The sequence below is a fragment of the Mixophyes fleayi genome, chromosome 5, assembly GCF_038048845.1.
Source record: "Mixophyes fleayi isolate aMixFle1 chromosome 5, aMixFle1.hap1, whole genome shotgun sequence".
Lineage (NCBI taxonomy): Eukaryota > Metazoa > Chordata > Amphibia > Anura > Limnodynastidae > Mixophyes > Mixophyes fleayi.
Genome location: NC_134406.1, coordinates 107,037,867 through 107,059,785, shown reverse-complemented (window position 1 = coordinate 107,059,785; position 21,919 = coordinate 107,037,867). Strand labels below are relative to the sequence as shown.

Genomic DNA, 21,919 nt, shown 5'->3' with positions numbered 1-21,919 from the left:
AAGTGTCTGGCCTGTACACAATATCATAAAACCATGGTATATGAACCAAGTCCTTGTGATCAACAGGTAGTAGCAGGAGAGATCTAACCCAATTATCAAGTGCAGCTGCAGCGCGAGGGTGCATGAACACCGATCCGTGATAGGATCTAGTGTGATCCGTAATGTGATGTATAAATTTTCCTTAATGTGGCTCTCAAATATAGTACCACGATGATTAATCAAAATTCTTGTAAATAGTAAAAGCGCTGAAGTGTTGACATCTCAACACTTAATATCAGCGTCCCGAGATGACAAACCACCGCTAATGGATATAGCTGGTGTATATCAGCAGATATCAGGATAAGTATACTCAGGTGCCGGAGTTCCAATGTGCGGCGGAGTAATGTCCCATTATAAAGCTGCCTCATATATTAAGGCAGTTCGGCATACACACTGAGTCAGTGTACTAGTCCCGAATCTTCAAATTAACACAGCATGGTCTCCTTGGAGATAATGGAGATGTATTCTCCTTCAAATAACGATCCAGATGCGTTTCGTTGGCAATGAGCTAACTTTTTCAAAGATGTTTTTTCCCCCATTCTCTTCGATCTTTTAAGAGGCACATATCCTCCTGATTGGTTGTTCGTTCTATCTTAATTAGTACTCATCTGGTGATGTTTTTCACTTGGTATTAACCCTTTGCTTGTTTGTAGTCTATGTAGGAAATATAAAGAAAATCTGTGTATATTAATAAAATATTTTCCACAGTTTGACACCGGATCTTAAAGTTGACATATTCATTTATTTATATTACTCATTATGTAGATTTGAAATACATAAACCATCTATATAATATGGATACAATAATATAATCTGACTGAAGAGAAGAGAAGTACAAGTAATTACGCCCCTTTTTTATAGAATTTTTTAGATTTTATTAGTTTTTAGTTTTATCATTAAAATATTTGGTATGTTTATTAGAATTTTTGTCATGTGTTTGTGCAGATGATATGCACTTATATACCCTCATTCACTATGTCACTTTGTATTTGTAATAATGCACTTTATATTGCTGCTACAATATTAAGATTATTGAGGATTTCACTATTAATGTTGTTACTTTCATGTATGGATTTATAAACATATAATGTAGATTATGGCTTGACTCGCAATGTACATAACATTGTTCCCTTGAAGTCACTTTGCACTTTCGTATATTCATAGGGTTATACAAGTAGTTGAGCAATATGAATGGACTTTTGTTTGAAAGAACTGTTTTACTAGGCTATGAGATCGCTAGATCAGTGATTGTACCTAGCGCTATTGTGCACATGCGCACTTTACTGTCTCAATAAAGTTTTTTTAAAGTTATTTGTACCTCTTGCGCCTGAGCACAGTACAGCGGTCTGTGCGCATGCTCTAACATAGCGCGATTTTGTTTATAAACATCCGGAGATATGGTCTCCACACATGATTGATTTTCTTGCTCATGAAGAAGTTTCGTTTGTTGCCAAGAGGAAAACGCATCGAGCCCCGCTAATCATCAGCTGTGTTTCTATTACCTCATGTGAGTTTATAGTTTACACTTTTTTAATAAATCGCTATTTGTATTTTATACCGTATTCTCTTTCAATTATATCATACCGCCAATGGAAGAGTCTTTGGTATTGGAACACGTGTCTCACACAAGGAAGTTTCCTGTATAGTGATTGTGATGTGCCATTTATTCCGGGACATCTGGTACGCATATTATACATCTCTTTATATAGATGTGAACCTACTGGTGTCTTTCTCTTGAATAATATAGATTTGGGATAACACTTCAATCACTCTAAACAATTTGTTGAAAGTGTTGTGGTCACTCTTACGTGGTGTACTATATCATACATTACAATATTACGCTATGTTTGCCTTTTTCTGCATTATCTTTCCATTGAGTTGAGATCCAGAGGTACTATTCTCAAAGAGGATCCATCTTACTTCAGGATTGCCTATTCTAACCTCACGGTATGCATGTTAATACACATATGGTTTATTATAACACTGGTATTACACTATGAGGTGCCTTGCCTGTGTTTTGTTACAGTGACTATTTTCTTCTGGATTGACCATCTAGATACAGGCTTCTATTGGCTGCCGCTCATACTTGAGTAAAGTTTTTTGAACTTCTATTTCACTGTGACTTATTTGTCTGTATATTACCTATTAGAAAGTGTATTCCTTGTCTAACCGCTTTGATAAATAGTGCCAGAGTATATCATTTTTCTGTGATTAATATACTAGTAGGTTAATTGGCTGTTATCAAAATTGACCCTAGTCTCTCTCCCTGTCTGTGTGTGTATGTTAGGGAATTTAGACTGTAAGCTCCAATGGGGCAGGGACTGATGTGAATGAGTTCTCTGTACAGCGCTGCGGAATCAGCGGCGCTATATAAATAAATGGTGATGATGATGAGATATATATATATAATATATATATATATATATATATTTATTATGTCTGTGTATATTTGAAATGTTTTCATTTTTCATTTCATGCCCTCATGTCTTTAGTTTCATACCTACATCTATTATTTTAATTTACTTTATTTTATTTTTCTATTTTTCTGGCCTCAACTGTTTGTATTGATTTATTTATTTATTTTTATATGAGTCAATCGATAATCCACCTTTACAATCCACCTTGGCTAAAGGGTACTTTTTCCCTTTAAGGTGGAGCTTTAGGATAATCCTATTATGTATGTTTAAACAGCTGAATATGGTGGCCAATCCCGGCAATTGGACTCATCTACTGCCGTTATATAAGATACAACCATTAGAAATCAACTAGATATCCCTTGAAAAAGTAACAGGAAGTAGGAAGTAGCAAGCGTTCTACTGTGGAATGTTTACCATTACCATTTCGCACAAGAGGTTTTTAAAACCAATGGCAGCAAAGGCTCAGCTACCTCACCAGGATCAACACACATGGAACCCCAGCCTCTGCCTCAACTATACTGCAAGTACTCTGGGCACCAGTCCGCCCTAAATCCTTCACTCTTTCTGTATATTTTGGAACTCCTTTTACCTCAATTTTTGGGACATCATATTATTATGAGACATTTTTGGGGAATTTAGAGAAGCCAGGTGGTCGGAATTTTTAATTTAGGATTTCTGACTTTTTTAGGACTTCATCTATGCTCATTTTGACTTGGAATGCGTTTTGCATTTGTTTATTTTTGTTTATGTCTTTTTGGTTACGTTTTTGATTCATACTCTTATGTGTTTTTTTGTCTACATATGAATGAGAAATTAAAGTCATCCTTTTTAATTTTAAACATCAGTAATATACCGTATATACATACTTATTGTCATACCCAACTGTCTATTATTGCTGGTTCTCCAATATTCTCTATTTCTATGACAGTAATCAAATAAGACTGGGTATTAGCATATGGGCAAAATTATAATAGAGTCCACTCATAATTTTACAACTTATCACAAAACAGAAGCTTGAAACATGATTTCACATGGAAGGTAGCAATGGAAAAAGTGCTTAGCGGGGCTATATTTTTACGGTCTGCCTCTGTCTGCAGTATATCAGCTTCTCTTTGAATGCTGCCCTGACTGTTTCAGATCCTGCTTGCATGGGGTTAAGCCCTCACCATTTGATCTGGATCCTGATCACCTGGCCTTTTGAAAACTACCTTTTCCAACAGTCTGGTGTATATTGCTCTTGGTCTCTCTGAGAAACTCCTGCGATTTGGTCCTAATTTGTGTCCTGGCATCTGACTCCCATTTGTCTCATCTTATTGCGCCCTTTCTAGTGACCCTGACTTCGGCTTGACTCCTGTGTATTCCCTGGTGGTGTTGTGGATTTTACGGCTTCTGACCCCGCCTTACCTTTCTCCTGTCTGATTCTTCTCTGGTATTCAGTGCCTCCTGTTTCCATAGCTAAACCTGGTAGTCCTGGCAGGGCCGCTGAGAGGGGGGGGGGAGTGGGTACTAATTACCCGGGCCTGGGCATGTCAGGGGGCCTAGCACCAACGATTTTTATTTTTTTTTTTCAAAACTACATTATTTTCTTTTTTTTATTTGCGGCAGGGGGGGGGAGCTCGACCGTTGGTGGGGGGAGCAGGGTATTTAAAAAAAACAACAAAACATACTCACGTGATCGCGGCGCAGGCGTCCCTCCTCTCTTCTGCTCTGTGCTCCATTGCTCCAGACTGGCTGAATGCCGGGTGTGATGTCATAATGTCACGCCCAGCATTCAGTTAGTCTGGAGCAATGGAGCACAGAGCAGCAGAGAGGACCATGAAAGAAGAGAGAAGAAAAGGTAAGTGAAGGAAAGGGGGGTGGGCAGCTTTACACAGAGGTGTTAAAAAATGGGTGGGGGGGGAGCTTTACACAGAGGGGTTAATAAACGGGGGGGGGCAGCTTTCCACAGAGGGGTTAAAAAACGGGGGGGGGGGCAGCTTTACACAGAGGAGTTAAAAAACGGGTGGGGGGGCAGCTTTACACAGAGGGGTTAAAAAACGGGGGTGGGGTGGCAGCTTTACACAGAGGGGTTGAAAAATGGGTGGGGGGGCAGATTTACACAGAGGGGTTGAAAAACGGGTGGGGGGCAGCTTTACACAGAGGGGTTAAAAAACGTGTGTGTGACACACACACACACACACACATGGACTGCATATAAAGAGAGTACTGTACACACACACACACACACACACACACACACACACACACACACAGAGGGACTGAATACAAAGAGATCTGTATATATAATTAATGGTTGCTATTTTGTTTGCGGGGTAATGGGAATACTATTTTAATGTTGGGGCTGGAGGAAGGCCTAATTATTAATCATGGATGCTATTGATTTAACGGTGGGGCTGGCTGTAGTTTTCTAAACGTAGCCATTTTTTTTCAAATAGGTCCTCCAACACTCCAGGATCCGGACAAACCGCTACTAAAGAAACCAGCAGCCACATGTGGTAAAAGTGAGAAGAACAGGTAGGACAGAGCAGCATAGTTGTGAAATGTTGTGATTCTAGTAGGGACAATGGCAATATTTGGTGAGTGTTTGGTGAGCCCAGTGGGCGCAGGCCAAGACTGAACTCTTTCTGTACACACTGCATTCTTTCTATACTACACAAGGGTGCTAGTTGTCTTGAAAGTCAGGAGTGCTTGTACAAATGTCACGGTCCAGTGAATTCAGGACCTAGTGATTTTGATGTGCTAGCCACGCCCCAATGGCGCATAGCCACACCCCCAATCGTGTGATCACACCCATGAATTTTTTTTTGCTTGGTCAACTATAAGGGGGGCCCCATGAATTTGTTGTACCGGGGCCCTGAATTTCTCTTGGCAGCCCTGAGTCCTGGTATCCTGTCCCTGCAGTTCTCCAATTGTGCCTGGTATACTGTGTCTCCGGCTTCCTCAGCTAAACCTGGTAACCTTGGTATCCTGTTCCTGCTGTTTCTGTGAATTTGTGCTAGTTGCTACTCCATGGACTGCATTTAGTTTATAACTGTGTGACTTGTGTCAAAATAAAGACACTCTGTCTCATCTTCCCTCCTGTCTGTATAACTATTCTTCTTCTCCAACTTCACTGTACTAGCTATGCTTGTCATTTTGTCCTGGTTTTATTTGTTTTTTGTTCTGTACTGTTTTATCCTGTATGGTCCAATGTTTGTATTCAGTATGGCACTGTGTAAATCCTGTGGCGCCCTATAAATAAATGCTAATAATAATAATAATAATAATTTACCCTACTCCCCGTGGTCTTTATACTGGGGACCCTAATATATATGATCCATTCACAAAATGAATGAAAGAGAATAGAAAGAGAATGAAAGTAAATTTTGCTTGAAGTATATAGGAGTACAAGTTAACCCGTGCATGATACTCATGCATTCTAGTCAAATCAAGCTACTTAAGGTCTTAGAAAGGTTCTTGTCATGCATTTGGGCCTAGCCCAGGCCTCCTCAGGGGAAGAGCGTTACTTCCAGACACAAGCGCCCTTTTTAATGTGTGTTCATGAGGTAAAATTACCTCACGAAAATGAGTTTGACCCTTCAACTCGTAAATTTAGCCTTTACTACCCCTCCCACGGGGGGAAGTGGAGATGATGGAAGTTAACTGACTTCACTATTCAAATTTTTTTGTCAAATAATGTCAGTATACCAAATTTCAGGTCATTTGGATGAGCCCTTTCTGAGAAAATAGTTTTTTCCACACACACACACACACACTAACACACGCCGCTACACATGTGTGTTCATGAGGTAAAATTACCTCACGAAAATGAGTTTGAGCCCTCAACTCGTAAATTTAGCCTTTACTAGCCCTCCCACGGGGGGAAGGGGGGATGATGGAAGTTAACTGACTTCACTATTCTAATTTTATTGTCAAATAATGTCAGTTTACCAAATTTCAGGTCAATTGGATGATTCCTTTCTGAAAAAATAGTTTTTTTCACACACACACACACACACACACACACACACACACACACACACACTAACACGCCGCTACACATGTGTGTTCATGAGGTAAAATTACCTCACGAAAATGAGTTTGAGCCCTCAACTCGTAAATTTAGCCTTTACTACCCCTCCCACAGGGGGAAGGGGGGATGATGGAAGTTAACTGACTTCACTATTCAAATTTTTTTGTTAAATAATGTCGGTATACCAAATTTCAGGTCAATTGGATGAGCCCTTTCTGAGAAAATAGTTTTTTCCCCCCACACACACACACTTATACCACTTTCATACTGCCGCCCCGGCAATATCCCGGGTTGTTAACCCAGGATATTGCCGGGGCACATGGCAGTATAGATAAGAAGATTCCCGGGTCGGGCGGGTTCATACTGCACCTGCCCGACCCGGGTTTTAGAAAAAAAAAAGTGTAAAAAAAGATTTTAATTAAAAAAAAATACATAACAAATGTTTACTTAACTTATTTTCAGCCAGCGGTGTCTCCGATGCGTTGCCGGCTGTCAGGGGGACCTCTGGGTACTAAAATGACGTCATTTTTAGTCCAATAGAAATGACGTCACTTTAGTACCCAGAGGTCCCCCTGACAGCCGGCAACGCACCGGAGACACCGCTGGCTGAAAATAAGTTAAGTAAACATTTGTTATGTATTTTTTATTAATTAAAATCATTCTTTTACAATTTGCAATTTTTTTTTTATTACAGTATGAATGGTGAGACCCGGGAATTACACGGGTTGCACCATTCATACTGCAGGCGAGCGGGGTCCAACCCGGGAATTACCCCTCGCAAAATCCCGGGTCTAAGTCCCGGGATTTTAGACCCGGGATTTTGTGGTTGGACTATTCATACTGCACCAAGACCTGGGTTTTTCAGCACGCCCCTGCAAAAACCCGGGTTTTGGTGCAGTATGAATGGGGTATAACACACGCCGCTAGGCTTTTACTTTTATATATTCGAAAATGCTAAGAATTTAGTAGGTCAGTGTATATCTCCGCCCAGCAGGTGGCGCTGCAGCTTGTTGTTTTTTTTTTCACACACAGACTAACACACGCCACTAGGCTTATATATATTAGATAGTAATCTGGTAGAATATTTTAGGGAGCAAATTGAAAAAGGTGGTTTGGGAATTTGACGAGAATTTTGTTTTCAGGGAATGCTTGAAGGTTTAAAATTGCAAAGCCTCAGACAAATTTTTGTTGTGCAAGAGAGGGAATTCCAGGGAGTGGGTACAGCTTGAAAACAAGCCCTATAACTGGGAATGGAAGCACATAGTGAGAATTAGAACATACTTGCCAACATTTCATTTTTTTTTCCCGGGAGCTGCTAGTAGGAGGTAGGCGTGTAGGGGGCGGGGCCCCAAAAATTGCGTCATTTTAGCCCCGCCCCTGTTATGTAATGATGCAAATCGCATCATTCCCGGTGAATCGCAGGCGTTTGAACCGTATTCTGACCACTTCTGGGCAGATCAGAGAGATTTTCACACTCTCTCGGGAGTCTGGGAGACTCACGCAAAATGCGGGAGTCTCCCGGATGTTCCGGGAGAGTTGGCAAGTATGAATTAGAAGTGTAAGTCTTGGGCAGAGCAAGTGAAGTATTCTGTAAAGTACAGACAACCAATATAGAGACAAGCATAGTGGACCTACAGTACAAGAACGTTTGGTTGGGAAAGTTAGCCCAGTAGTTGTTATTCAAAATGTATTTTAGGGTTGAAAATCTGTTTACAGGGAAGACCAGTGAAAAGGGAATTGCAATAGTCAAAGTGGGAGATTATTGGCGCATGAATTAATGTTTTGAAGTGTCTTGTGAGCAATACAGGTACAACGTTGAGATGTTTCTTAGATTAAATGTGGGGAAGAAAGGATGGTTCTGAACTGTATAGCCTCTAGCATATTCACCTCACAGCCACCATGCATTTATTGTAGCAGCACTATTCACCCACCTTTATCGTAAATATACAACCCCTGTAGTCACTACACATCCACTTTACAGCAATTGCTTTTCATCAATTTCATCTACTAATGGCCACTAATAAATCCTCTGTAAATAAATATGCGTGTATTAAGAACAAAGCTGTACATTTCAATAAAGTAAAGGAACATCAGAAAATGAATGATTAATCATTATAAATTAAAATTTTTGCCTGAAAAATGTGCATCCTTATACTATGGAGAGGACTAGGCATTACTTATGTCTTTGAAAAACAGATGGGAAATAAAATAGCAGAAAAAAAATTGTTAAAAAAACCATTAAGTTTATATTGAAAGTAAAAGAGCATAGAATATATTGAATGCAAACCTTGCTTAGCCCTATCCTTTGGTGATTTCAGGGGGGGTTCATGCAGAGTTCACAACTAGTAACAAAACTGCCCCTCAAAAAGTTAAAAGTTAATACTGTCAAAAAGTTAAAAGTCATTGCTGCCTCTGGTGCTAGTTCCCACTGGTGATAAATTGCTTATCTCGAAGGAGATACCATGTAAAACATGGAGAAGCATATTTAACAAGGATTGCAGGACGCCAATAATAGAAAAAAAAGGGCAATAATTTTTAAATATACTTTTCAGTTTAGTATCTAATCATTAACTATTTTGAAATCTGTTTATTTTTGTTCACTAAGTCAGGCCACATATGTGCAAGTCCTTTGAGACAAGCCCAGTGATGCGGTAAGTAAAGTCTTACTGTTCCAGTGTTGCAGAGAGAGCAGAGTATCGCTCAGCTGCCTTGGTGAGATTTTAGTAAGTTTTATGTCAACAAGTGATTTTCTATTGCCAGAAAAAGTGGCAATAGAAAATCAGTCCTAACACCATAAGTTAATAAATAGGCCCTTATAGTTGTGAACAATACCAAAAAAATGTCCATGGTCACCTTTGGTATGAAGTAAAAGCAAGTGTTAAGCAATAAAGCAGCATACAAGGAAAATTTAAAGGGCTGTGGCTATTCAGAATAGTGTATATTTCTACTGCAATATTTCAAATAATAATAATAAAAAATTTTTGATATAAAATACATACCAACAGTTTAATTAATGTTCCTTGTGAGGACCATACGTCATGGTGGATTCTTTTAAAAATCACCTAGGCAGATTGGATTGATGCAATCAATTCACAATTTATTCAGTAGATGGTAATACAGGCAAGTAGATATACAGTCACCAGGCCATTGAATTCCTTACAAGCACAACGTACTAATGTGATAGCAGTGCAGGTCCTAGTCAGTTACCAGGCAGATGAATTCCTTACAAGCACAGCAAACTCATGTGAGGGAGGCACAGTTCCTAGTTACTAATTTCACACCCATACAGGCCCAAGGCACAGGTTTTATACCCTTTATTATTCCCACGGTGATGGGGCTAATGGAGAGGGTGGCTTTTGGCATACTTGCTTAGTTTGTGACTCTGTCCTCCTGGAGATCCTGGAGGACAAGTCTCGTGACAGGGGTAGGAGTGGGCATGTTTTTTCGTCACCATAGCTCCGCCCCCACTATAAAATACCGGAATTCATGGCATTGAATAGCGGGGGCGGGGCTTAATGATGCGATTAAGCCCTGTCCCCGATATTCAATGCAGTGAATTTCAGCATTTTTTAGGATCTGGGAGGTTTGCCTACTCTTCCGGGTGTCTGGAAGGGCTCCCTGAAATTCGGGAGCCTCCTGGAAATTCCTGGAGATTAGGCAAGTATGGGCTTTGGTTAGTCAGCTTGTAAAAGGTGCGGAGACAATAGTGCTAACTCCAAAATTTCCCTCCCCCTGGTGGCTAGGGACCATTAACAAATGCATATGAGCACAAATTACAATAAATTGTAAAGTAGCAAGATGCGGACAATTCAGTAGGCAGAAAGAGCTAATGGATCGCAATTGTTCTTGCTTTATAGTCGCACGAATCCAAACTCACATACCATAGTTTTCACATTTGTTTGTTACCATTAAATGTAAAAAGCTTTAAAAATCATAGTAAAACTATTCAATACTATGCAGTACTATTCAGTATGCTATAAAGTGTTTGAACTGTGCATTGATATTCTACTTTAAATAAAAAGTAAAAGCATCATCATCATCATCATCACCATTTATTTATATAGCGCCACTGATTCCACAGCGCTGTACAGAGATCTCATTCACATCAGTCCCTGCCCCATTGGAGCTTACAGTCTAAATTCCCTAATATACACACAGACATAAAGAGAGAGAGACTAGGGTCATTTTTTTTTATAGCAGCCGATTAACCTACCAGTATGTTTTTGGAGTGTGGGAGGAAACTGGAGCACCTGGAAGAAACACACGCAAACACAGTGAGAACATACAAGCTCCACACAGATAAGGCCATGTAATACAAATATGTTTGTCCTATTTTCTAATAATGAAATATCTCTTTAATACCATATACACATATCATATATTGTAAATAGCAACACACATATACAAAAAGCACACACACATTACATATTAGAAATATACATACACACTGCATATTGGTGATACTGATGTTTTGATGTTAAGTATATTCCACTCTGTATATTGATCACGACAGACCCTGGAACCCATTATTGTCCTGTGATCTACTACAGTCCCTATGATATGATGTTATTTAAGCTTATTTTTGTCTGGCAATCTCTGGAAAGTGTCTACATTAGTGTGGCTTATTGCAAGTTTTCTCACTTTATACAACAACAAGCCATTACTTCAGTTCTGACACTTCACCCAGTGTAGCTCTCTGCCCCTTCAATATACACAATGCTGCTTCTAAGCTCCCAGCAGCACATCCTTCCCCATAGGGTCTCTATCTCTTTATTTGAGCTGCTTCGATTGGGGATCTTACTCTGGGTTACTTGATTGGAAACTCTTCCCACAACTGTCACCCAGAACCTGTCACCCAGGTATAATAAGGTAAATTCTGATACTAAATCTCTCACCATATTCAACTTGTATATATGTTTTTCCGTGTTGGGTATGAATTTCCAACAGAAGAAATACTGGCACTTATCCTGCCGACATGAAAATGCTGACAGGGTAAATGCCGGTATTTCAACTTGCCCGACACTGATAAAATGGCGACATTGTGATTGCCAACAGTAAAAATGCCAACACTAAATCAACCAGCAAGTTCAACAGTTATACAGCCATTGGAACAGTTGGCAGAAAACAATGTTTAAACAGGGAGACAGGAAGTGGAGCAGCCTTCAGCTGTCCGCATTGCACTACTGTGCATGCACAGACAGAAAACTCGGCTCTCAGCAGTTTTTCTAGTGACAGCTGAACTAAAAGGACGTAATAATTGGAACTGCATGCTTTTTGTGTAAACTTACATATATATATATATATATATATATATATATATATATAGAGAGAGAGAGAGAGAGAGAGAGAGAGAGAGAGAGAAAAGTGGAGGCACAAAAGTATAGATAAGCAACCTGTTCACTGACATTTCCCACAATGCTTACTACTATCTGCATATGTGAATGTACAATAGAGTACATTAACTGCAGAGGTTTGTCATACTGCCTGTCTGTTGCAGTCAGTATCAACTGTGAGCATCTGTTACAACAAGTTCTGAAATAAAACCAACAAATTGGTTAAGTCTAAAAGCTTCTTGTGGTTTAAAATCTACCACCAACGCCACTGACACCTACTACATATAACAGCACAAGTGCCCTTATAATAAGTTTCTGCCAATAGGTTATGGGCCCAGGACCCTACATTGATGAAAATGCTTAGATATAAAGAACAGTAACAGAAATATGCAAAAATAAAAGGAAGATTTTCTTCAGAAAAAGACCTTTATTTTAGTACGGAGCCAGTATGACCTTCGCAAAACTGACAGGCTTAGATAATTAGGCAACATGGAAATTCGCCATTGAAATGCAGCTTAAACGTGAAAAGTTATGGCAGGTCATAATAAACCCAGGGGAGAGTCCAGGCACTGATAAAGTAGATAGAGCCATGGGTACCATAGGCTTAGCTGTAGAGCAAGATATATATTCTATCATCAATGGAAAGGTGTCAGCACGAGACATGTAGACTACACTGCAGGTAGCAAATGAGGACAATGGTCTAATGAAAAGAATTAACTTGAGGCATACATTATATTGGACAAAATTAAGTGCTTGTGAGAATATGAACGCGTATATAGACAAAATGTTGTCAATAGCTCAGCAATTAGCATCTGTGGGAGCACAGGTGGATGATGAGGAGGTTGCAATGTCAGTGCCTGTGGAAGTAACGCCAGAATTTGATTTCCTGATGGTAGCTTTAGAGAAATTGTAAGGTCTAAACTGTTGCAATTCTAACAATGAATTTCCCTCAACACTAATTGTGAAAGTTCTGCATTACTCACAAAGGCTACAAAAAGCCCAAGTACAAATGCTTCATATGTCACAAATATGACACAAAGTGCAGACTGAGATATGCAAATAGTGCGCATTAAAAGGTCAAGAAGCCAAATGAGTCAGCAATATACATTGCAGACAGTTACAAAAAGGAGTGCTGGTATATGGACTCAGGTGCCACTAGACACTTCAGCTGCAACTAATAGTGGTTCACTTCAATAAAATAATGTGAGCTCATATTTGTAAAAGAAATAGGAAACATTACTGCCACAAAAGTTGGGAAAATCACAGTTGTCCTAAGCATAAATAGTGAAAATGTCATCACACACATCCAAGATGTTCTATATGTACCAGATTTGGGAACCAAACTGTCAGCGATATTTCTTGAGTGATCAGTGATCAGATAAGGAGTAATAGATTAATGCGGCCATCTGGCGAGTAAGTGAAATACAAACAGGTCTGGTATTTGTACAAACTCTGATTTACTCAAAGACATCAGTTTTGAAGTTCAGATTACATAGACATATCACAATTAGAGAGGCTGAGATTCGGTTCCCCGAGAACCGAACACACCCGAACTTAGCATATCTGAGTACTGAGCCAAAGAGAAACACAAAGAGAAGAGCTCCATTGCTAAATGTCATTGCTGAAATACAAATACTAGACCTGGCAGGCTTTTCTTCTGACTTTGCAGTCAAATTGTACAGTGTTATATAGGTTACACACAAAGAGAAGAGCTCCATTGCTCAATTGCTAATTGTCATTGCTGAAATGCAAATACAAGGCCTGGCAGGCTTTTCTTCTGAATTTGCAGTCAAATTGTACGGTGTTATCAAAATGTATTCACAGCAGTACACAGAAGAGCAGGAGCACCAAGCAGCTGCTGGCACCAGTCATGATGATAGTAATCCCTCTATGTCATCTGCTAAAGCCTATGTAAAAGTGCATAGTGCTTTTAAAATGGAGAAACAGAAATGTAAAAAAACACCTTTTACCTTGGTCAAGAAAAAAAGACCTGTAATCCAGGCAAATTTATCTGCAGAAAAAATAAAATTGCCAACATGCCATTCTACACACACAGTGGCAAAGAATGAATGAGGCCTACGCCTTTCTCTATGAGTGTGAGTTCTGCAACTGTCACTGAGGCATCTTCTTGTAAGGTCAGTCCTGACCAATCAAGACCTTGTCATTCGGACTCCAAAAGTGGTGTCCAAATACTTTTACGTGTAAAAGCCGAGCTGGAAGAAAACAGTAAGGTATTAGAGGAAAATGTATGTTCAGATTCAGAAATGACACAAATCCCTGAGGAGAGTCCATCCACGAGTGCTATGTGTGTGTGACCATTCTGATAGTGTACCCATAAAGAAGGTCTCTTTCAGTATTTCTGCAGATGTGTGCCTGAACAGCCCAAGAGTAGCCGGTGATACACCAATTGAGGATGCTACTTTGGAATTGCAACAGGATGAGGGGGATATTTGTGTAGCCGACAAGGGCGTTAATGAGGATGTTGATGAGGATGATGTTGATTGTGTAAGTTCTGCACCGGTGGAAGCAGTTCTAGCACGTGATAAGAAGAAGGCCATTGTCATGCCTGGACATAAAAAAAAAATCCACTTCTTATGTGTGGATTTATTTTTACCCAAATCATGACAACAGTTGTCTAGCCATTTGTAGCTTATGTAAAGCCACAGCCAGTCAAGGTAGGGACCTTAACCATCTAGGAACCTCATCCATGTTACTCCATTTGACGCAAGTTCATGGCAAGCTGTTGGGAAAATCAGAAACTTACGCTAAGAAAATAACAACAAGCAGTCCATCATGAGCTAGGACCATTCTCTCACCTACATCCCAACGCCTGCAATCTACACCCACAACACTGTCCTCATCAATATCTTCAGTAGCGATCGGAGTTAGTTCTGCATCCAAGTTGCTATGGCTAGATGACTCCTCCACTATCCTGAATTCCTCAGAAGAATTCTTCAGCATTAGTCTCACTGCTGCTGCTGCTGATGCTGCTGGGGGTCAATCTTCATCCCAGAAGCAGACCAAGAAGAAGACTACTAGTAGTTTACAACAAATGACTGTTAAACCATCCTTTGCAAGAGGAAGCAAGTATGAAAGCTGTCACCCAGTCGCAAAGCGGATCACAGACGCCATGGCGACTATGCTAGTATTAGATCTGCGTCCAATATCCACTATTAATGCAGCTGGTTTTAGACAGTTACTTGAGGTCTTGTGTCCCTGTTACCAAACTCCATCACAACAGTAGAAAAGCTATTCCTCACCTCTACCAGAAGGTTCGTAAAAATTTAGTTATTGGGCTACAAAATGCCATTCTACCCACTGTACACTTAACCACAGATATGTGGACAAGCGGAACTGGGCAAACTAAAGATTATATGATTGTGACAGCCCACTGGGTTGGTGATTCGCCTTCACCAGCAGGAACAGCAGCAGCATGTACCCAAGTACATCACATTTGTCAGAGGCAGGCTAGTCTGTGTATCACCAGCTTCACTAAGAGGCATACTGCTAACAATCTGTTACAAAAACTAAGGGATGTCATTGCAACATGGCTTATCCCGCTTGGACTCTTCTCAGGATATTTCATTTCTGATAACGCCACAAATATTGTGAGAGCATTACAGCTGGGTGAATTCCATCACATTCCCTGTTTTGCTCACACAATAAACTTGGTGCAGAGCTTTTTAAAAAATTACAGGGACGTGCAGGAGATACTGTCTGAGGCTCGTAAAATATCTGGACATTTTCGGCATTCGGCAACAGCGTGTAGGAGTTTGCAGCAGCTGCAACAGCAATTTAATTTGCCCTGCCACCAACTGAAGCAAGAGATGGTGACAAGGTGGAATTCCACCCTGTATACGCTTCTGCGGATGGAGGAACAGCGAAAAGCCATCCACGCCTACTCCACAAGCCATGACATTGGGAAAGGAAGGGGGATGTATTTTAGTCTACCGCAGTGGAGAATAGTTACCGTGTTGTGCAAGGTGCTGAAACCATTTGAAGTAGTCACCTTTGAATTGAGTTCAGACACTGCTAGCTTGAATCAAGTGATTTCCTTAATTAGACTTTTGGAAAAGCCAGGATCCAAGAGTTATCAAAATCTTGAAACTGGAGCACCACATTTTGGTGACTGTGCTTGATCATCAGTTTAAGAGTTATGTCTTCTCTTTGTTTCCAAATGACCCAGATCTGAAAAGATGCAAGGAGTTTCTTGTGAGCAAGATGACAGCTCAAGTGTTACGTGACAGGACGGCGTCTCCTCCTTCAGTTTCTCACTCAACTGCTGCTACGAAAAAACGTAGCTTTCCCAAGAGACCCAGGGTTGATGCAGGTGACTCAGCACAACATTTTGGCATCTGGTCTGGCCTAAAAGAATTGACCAAAAAACGTAACACCACTGCCGCGTAGGAGGCTACTGCCTCAAAATGCGGAAAAGATGATGTTCATAAAAATGAACTTCAATTTCCACGAGGAAGACCTTTCCTGCCAATTACATCAAAATACTGAGACTTCTGTAATGGTGGATTCCAGCAGTGATGAAGTTAATAATGTGTGGGGATGAAATACACACTGATGAGGTTGAGGATGACGCTGAGGATGATGAACAACAACTTGCCACAGTAGAGTTCATTAAATGCACTGTTACCTTAGGTGCCTTAAGCCCATTGTTACCTTGTTTTGTGGGAGCCCAAACAAACCAAGCATTTTCAGCCACAAGGAGTGGCACTTTTGTGGCTGAACTGCTTGGTTTGTTAAAATGTGCATGTCCTTTTTAAGATCCAACATAAGGATTGGTGGGAGGGCCCAAGGACAATTCCATCTTGCACCACTTTTCTGCCACTGCTGTGTGCCAATGTGTCCTAGATGTGCTAGGAACTGCCGTGTGTTTGAGTCATTGCTCTGTTGCTTAGCATCACGCCATATGATGCTCTTTATTTACAGTACTAGCCACATGGATGCCTCTTAGTTGCAGTATTGCCCACATGATTCTCATTCCTTTTATTAATGCCTACCAGGATGCCTCTTATTTGCAGTAATTTCCAGGAACTCGGTGGATTTGTGACTGACATAAAGTCCTAGGAATTTTCTGAATTTTAGATATTTGACAGGTATGGATAATATGAATAATTTTAAATTATAAGTGACCATCTGTCTGACCTCAAATTGCATCTTTATTCGGAATACAATATGTATTTCACAGATATGCTAAATAAAATTTTGTATAAGTTTATTGATGTTCGCAGAAAACAGGTACACAAGACAGCATTTTATTAAACTTTACAAAATGATGCTCACGCTCAGATGTCATGAACAAATGCTCACAAGAAAATTGTTATCAAACAGTAGAAAAAAAGTAGGCAAAAGTGCTGACACTCTAGGTTACTTTTATTCATTTAATTTTTTCGCTTATATAAAATGCATCATGGCAACTGTTCATTCTCCTACTCTGTGGAGCATCTTATAATCTTTAAGCTTTAATTTGTGTTTATGTACCACAGGCAATTTCAGAGACTCACTTAGTCCATGACTGTAAACATTGCCACTCTAATATCCTTGAGGGTATGTTTAGAACATAGATCATTCTGTTTATAATGGTTTATTTCATCCATTTTCTCCCATCTCTACTCTAGCTAAAATTATGATTAAATTAATTTTCTAATTGTGCAATAGCATTTTAGAATTTAATGTGACTGTGTGTGACAGTGTCTATTGTATGAGTAAGCAATGATCCCCTAGCCATTTAGTAGTAATGCCTAATGGCATGCTTGCACATACTGGGCCTGACTTCTATTAGGTTGCAATTTTGATACCTGAATACATGTGTAAAATTATGGCGGCAAAATTGCAGCTTTAAGTGCAACTTAAAATATAAAGAAGAAATAATCTTTGTTCTTTATTTGAGTAAGTAATTATAGTTGCTATTTATTCATGCTGAAAAAGTTTATGTATAATAACGTGACATGTGCGGTTAAAATGTCAGTGTGGTTTGGATTCTATTACTTACTCCATGAAAGTGCTTCCAATTACACTAAAACAGCTGTACCTATTATGAACAAACAATCTGGATCAGGCTTTGATTGGATAATGTTGGTCATGTGACTCTCTCTATGGCCATAAATAAACACGTCCTTTGACAAGTTACCATTTCTCTGATGAAGCCGTTTGTAACGGGGAAACGCGTCAGGATTGGCTGTCACTTATCCAGCTGACTAACAGGCCCCACCCCTTCATACCCTGGGGTATTGCATGATTATTTCTCTGGAGGATCTCTTCCTGGTATCCAGCTTTTTTCTATCCTTACGAATTGGCTGCTGAACGAGATAAGTGCAAATCGATCACAGACTGAGCTAAGTAATCTAGCTACTAATTTCGATTGTTGCTGCAGATTTTTGGATGCTAAAACTGATGTTCGAGAACTAACTGTTGCACTTTATGAGCCATTGAGTCTAACGGATGTCTCTACTCTGAGGATTATAACTTCAGGTTGATATACCAATTAACGCTGAATACGCTGGCACTGATATATGAAACACAAATGGGATTTCCATTTTGGGATTCATTATCTATGCGCTAAATGGACACTGAAAATTAGGAGATCCTGTAGTTGGGTTTTAACTAACTACAATTACTGACCACTGCTGGAATGTGGCTGTTTTAATTGGGATTTAGTATAATTATCATGATTACTACGTATATCTATTCAATCTGATATTATGGTGTGGTCCGGACCCCTGTAAACTCACCAGTGTAACACACGTATGAATCAATAGCCATGGTTAATTGTTACATTAACGCAATTGTTTTTGAATACTATGAGATTATATTTATGTGGTTTAAATAATTGGTGTTTTATTACAATTAGACACACTCTGTCTTGTGTTTAAGAAATCCTATTGTCTCAGGAGGTTTTAGTCAGCTGTGTAAGCTTACACATATAAGTGTGTTGTAATATTGTTTTATATTGTTTTTTAAATAAATATGTAACACCCCCTGCTGTATTATGCATTGTGAGGGTGTATATATATATTGAACAATGCAGATGCTTCTCACCTCGGTACTTGATTTTCAGTGCCTCCCCCCGAATCGCTGCTTTCTCTTTAGGGGGGTGTTCAAAAGATACACCAGGGGGAGATTCAGGAAAACCCCTGCCCAGTATTAACACTCTGTGACAAACTGTGTGCTGCAAAAGCCATCCAGGCACATTTATTGAAATGGAAACCCTAAATGCAGCTTTGTAATTTTATAGAAAAATATACTTAGGTATAATTTGAAATAATAGTGCAAACAATACAATACAGTAATAAGACAGTGTGGATAAAAGTGGAGCACCACTTCTTACTATGAACACCCAGTTAACACAATACCTCACAATAAATCAATACCATTAACAGCATACAATATAAACATTAACTGTCACAGCCTTATACAAAAATATATCAGATACCTTACTGGCTTCTGATACTGGGAACACCTTGCGGGGTGAATGTATATATATTTTCCTTATAGCTCTACAATGTACTGCCAAACACACACATATACAGTATTCAAACATGCCACACAAATGGAGCAGTGCACTGCAAGTTGGGGCCCTTCTGTTTGGATGCAGCATGGCATGGAAACATCATGTGTCCAGATTGCAGCTTTTAGATGTCTTTAAATCACTTGCAGTGAGGTACAGCAGTCACAGTATGCAAACCCTCCTGTAGCAACAACTGTAAAATAATTTCTTATTTGTATTCTGGGACTTGTAGTTCCACAAATGCTGATTAGACAAACACTTGTTGCAATTTTACCTGCCCACCCATCTATCCCTAACTCTTCAGCCCTTGTGGCCAGATATAGTCCAAACCCCACTTGAATAATAACAGATAGGTAAAAATAACCAGTTACTTATCTGCACCAGTGTGTGTCACAGGTCTGAACTTGATTATCTCCAAAATGGCTGAATTGTAAAATGTCCTTCTTCAGAGGTGTATGCAAACCTCCTCCTACAGCTTCAAACTGTGACTTCCAGCAGGTTCTGTTCAGGACTGCACTGAGCTCTGATATCTCTGCAGACTCTCTGTTCTCTCTGCTCAGACCACCCATCCAGTGCCCCTCTGCCTAGGGTCACCTATCTGGACTGGTCACACAGCTCAGTCTCTCCCAGGATGCTCCTCTCTCTCCCTCTCTCTCCGCCTCCTGGTTTCTAAGTCTTCTTAGGCTCAGCCCCCTCTCCACAATAGCATTGTGGGAAATGTAGTTTTTCTTCCTGGACTGATAAATAGCTATGGCCATCTCTTTTTTTACTGATGCAATTGTGATTATTAGCCCCTGGGTGCTCAAGTCCAACTGCAGCATCCCCAGGGGTTACAAATACTACAGGTGAATTAGTGCTTCCCTATTTTTCTGTATATATCATTCAACTTAAAATATACTGTAAATATGTAACTCTATCAAGATATACACTGCGAATAAAGAGAAGCTGTGAGCGTATGTTGAAGTGGCATAAATAATGAAACTACAGTCATTATACTCATTGGCTTGTATCTGATTGGCTGGAACGGGGGGGAAAATGTTTTAATTGATTTAGGTAACTAAGAGGTAAGCAAGACATTTGAGGAGCATTTATTTGAAATAAAATTTTACAGCATATAGTTTATGTGTTTTTACTATTAGGTACTGTTTAGGAACTACATGTTCTAACAGGCCCTGGCTACTAGTAACAGTCATTGGCATGATGGTATTTGTAGTTCTGAAAGTGGACGCATGCCCATGCAGTCAGTTGCTGCGAAGGCTTGCTTGTTATCCTACAATAGAACTTAATTTGTATGACTTTTAACTAATACCCTGGCATTCACCGTCCCTGAGGTCCCAGGATAAGCCTCAGTGCTATTTATCATGTTGCTGGTTTGCCTAGGGGTGCCACAATTTTTGTTGTTCCCAGTTGCCTTCACCAATTCTGCAATATGCTGTTCAGGCTGCATGTCACCCTGTTTTAGTGTAAGCAGCCCACCATGCCACATTTGCAGATAGACCCTGTACTAGTTGTTCCCTTGCTTTAGCAGTAACCAACTCATACTGTAGCTTTGGTACTGTTTTTGTCAGCTATATCTTTTTTTTATACACAGTAAAGATACATAGATATGGTCATCATTATAAACACACACAATATGATTACACCAAGGCTTCATCCAGGAGAAGTGCTTCACACACTACTGTAGATATCTTGGGCTGGTGTGCCTTTCCAGGCACAGGGAACTAAAAGTGCAAGTTCTGTGTTTCTCAAAATTATGCTTTATTTTACTTTTCCTGATTTTGAGAACTATTTTCAAATATATATATATGTTTATAGCATAGCATTTTTCCACATATACAATATAAAATAAAGAAAAACAGAACTTAATTATATATGTGCTTAATTTGTTTTTAGATGGTAGACATATTTTACATTTTTGGAATATGTTATGGGATCCTTTACATGTCTCATTTGAGCTAGAATCTATGCTTGATTCAGACAAACAACTAACTCAATGGGTTCTGAATATTACATCTATGTTGCGTGAGGTAAGTTCTTCACAATGTCCCTCACCTTTACTGAATCTGAATGAAGGTAAGTACTACACGGTGTGCTTGCTTAGTAATCCAATCATCTGCACTGTGTTATCATTGTAACCATGACAACAAACTGATTCATACTGTTTATTTCCATAGTTTTATTTGTTGCTAAGGTAGGTCAGTTATTAACACTGTATCTATCACATGGAAGCAACACATTATATCTGGGTTTGCGACAGGAGTTTTAAGACAGAAGTCCTAATTTAAGTATTAGTAGTTATGCCAGTAAATTGTAATACCCAGCATAATGATTGTTGCTAGGCTACATCATCTTCAAGTGAAGTTACATGTCCTTGTTTAATGTATGTACTGTTTTCTCTACTGCTGCAGAGCACTGTGGTGGCTTGCAAATCGACAATAATAATAATAATAGTAGTATTGTGTATTGTATATAGGAACTGTACATGCCATAAGTTTACTTAAAACGGTCTTGTGGTTGATAAGTCCTAAAAATAGGAAAGAGTTATAATGTTGCTGTGGTTCTATGAAGATAGTAATTTGTAAGCAAGTTGAAAAAGAGC

The 21,919-nt window shown here is 39.5% G+C and overlaps 1 long non-coding RNA gene across 1 annotated transcript in view; it reads left to right on the top strand.

Moving 5' to 3' along the window:
* Positions 1 to 21,347, top strand: part of LOC142157723 (uncharacterized) — a 28,359-nt gene extending 7,012 nt beyond the window's left edge. The window contains exon 3 of the long non-coding RNA XR_012692586.1: positions 21,214 to 21,347. This is a non-coding gene — a long non-coding RNA (uncharacterized LOC142157723). The remainder of the gene's footprint in view (positions 1 to 21,213) is intronic.
* The last annotated feature ends 572 nt before the right edge of the window (positions 21,348 to 21,919 follow it).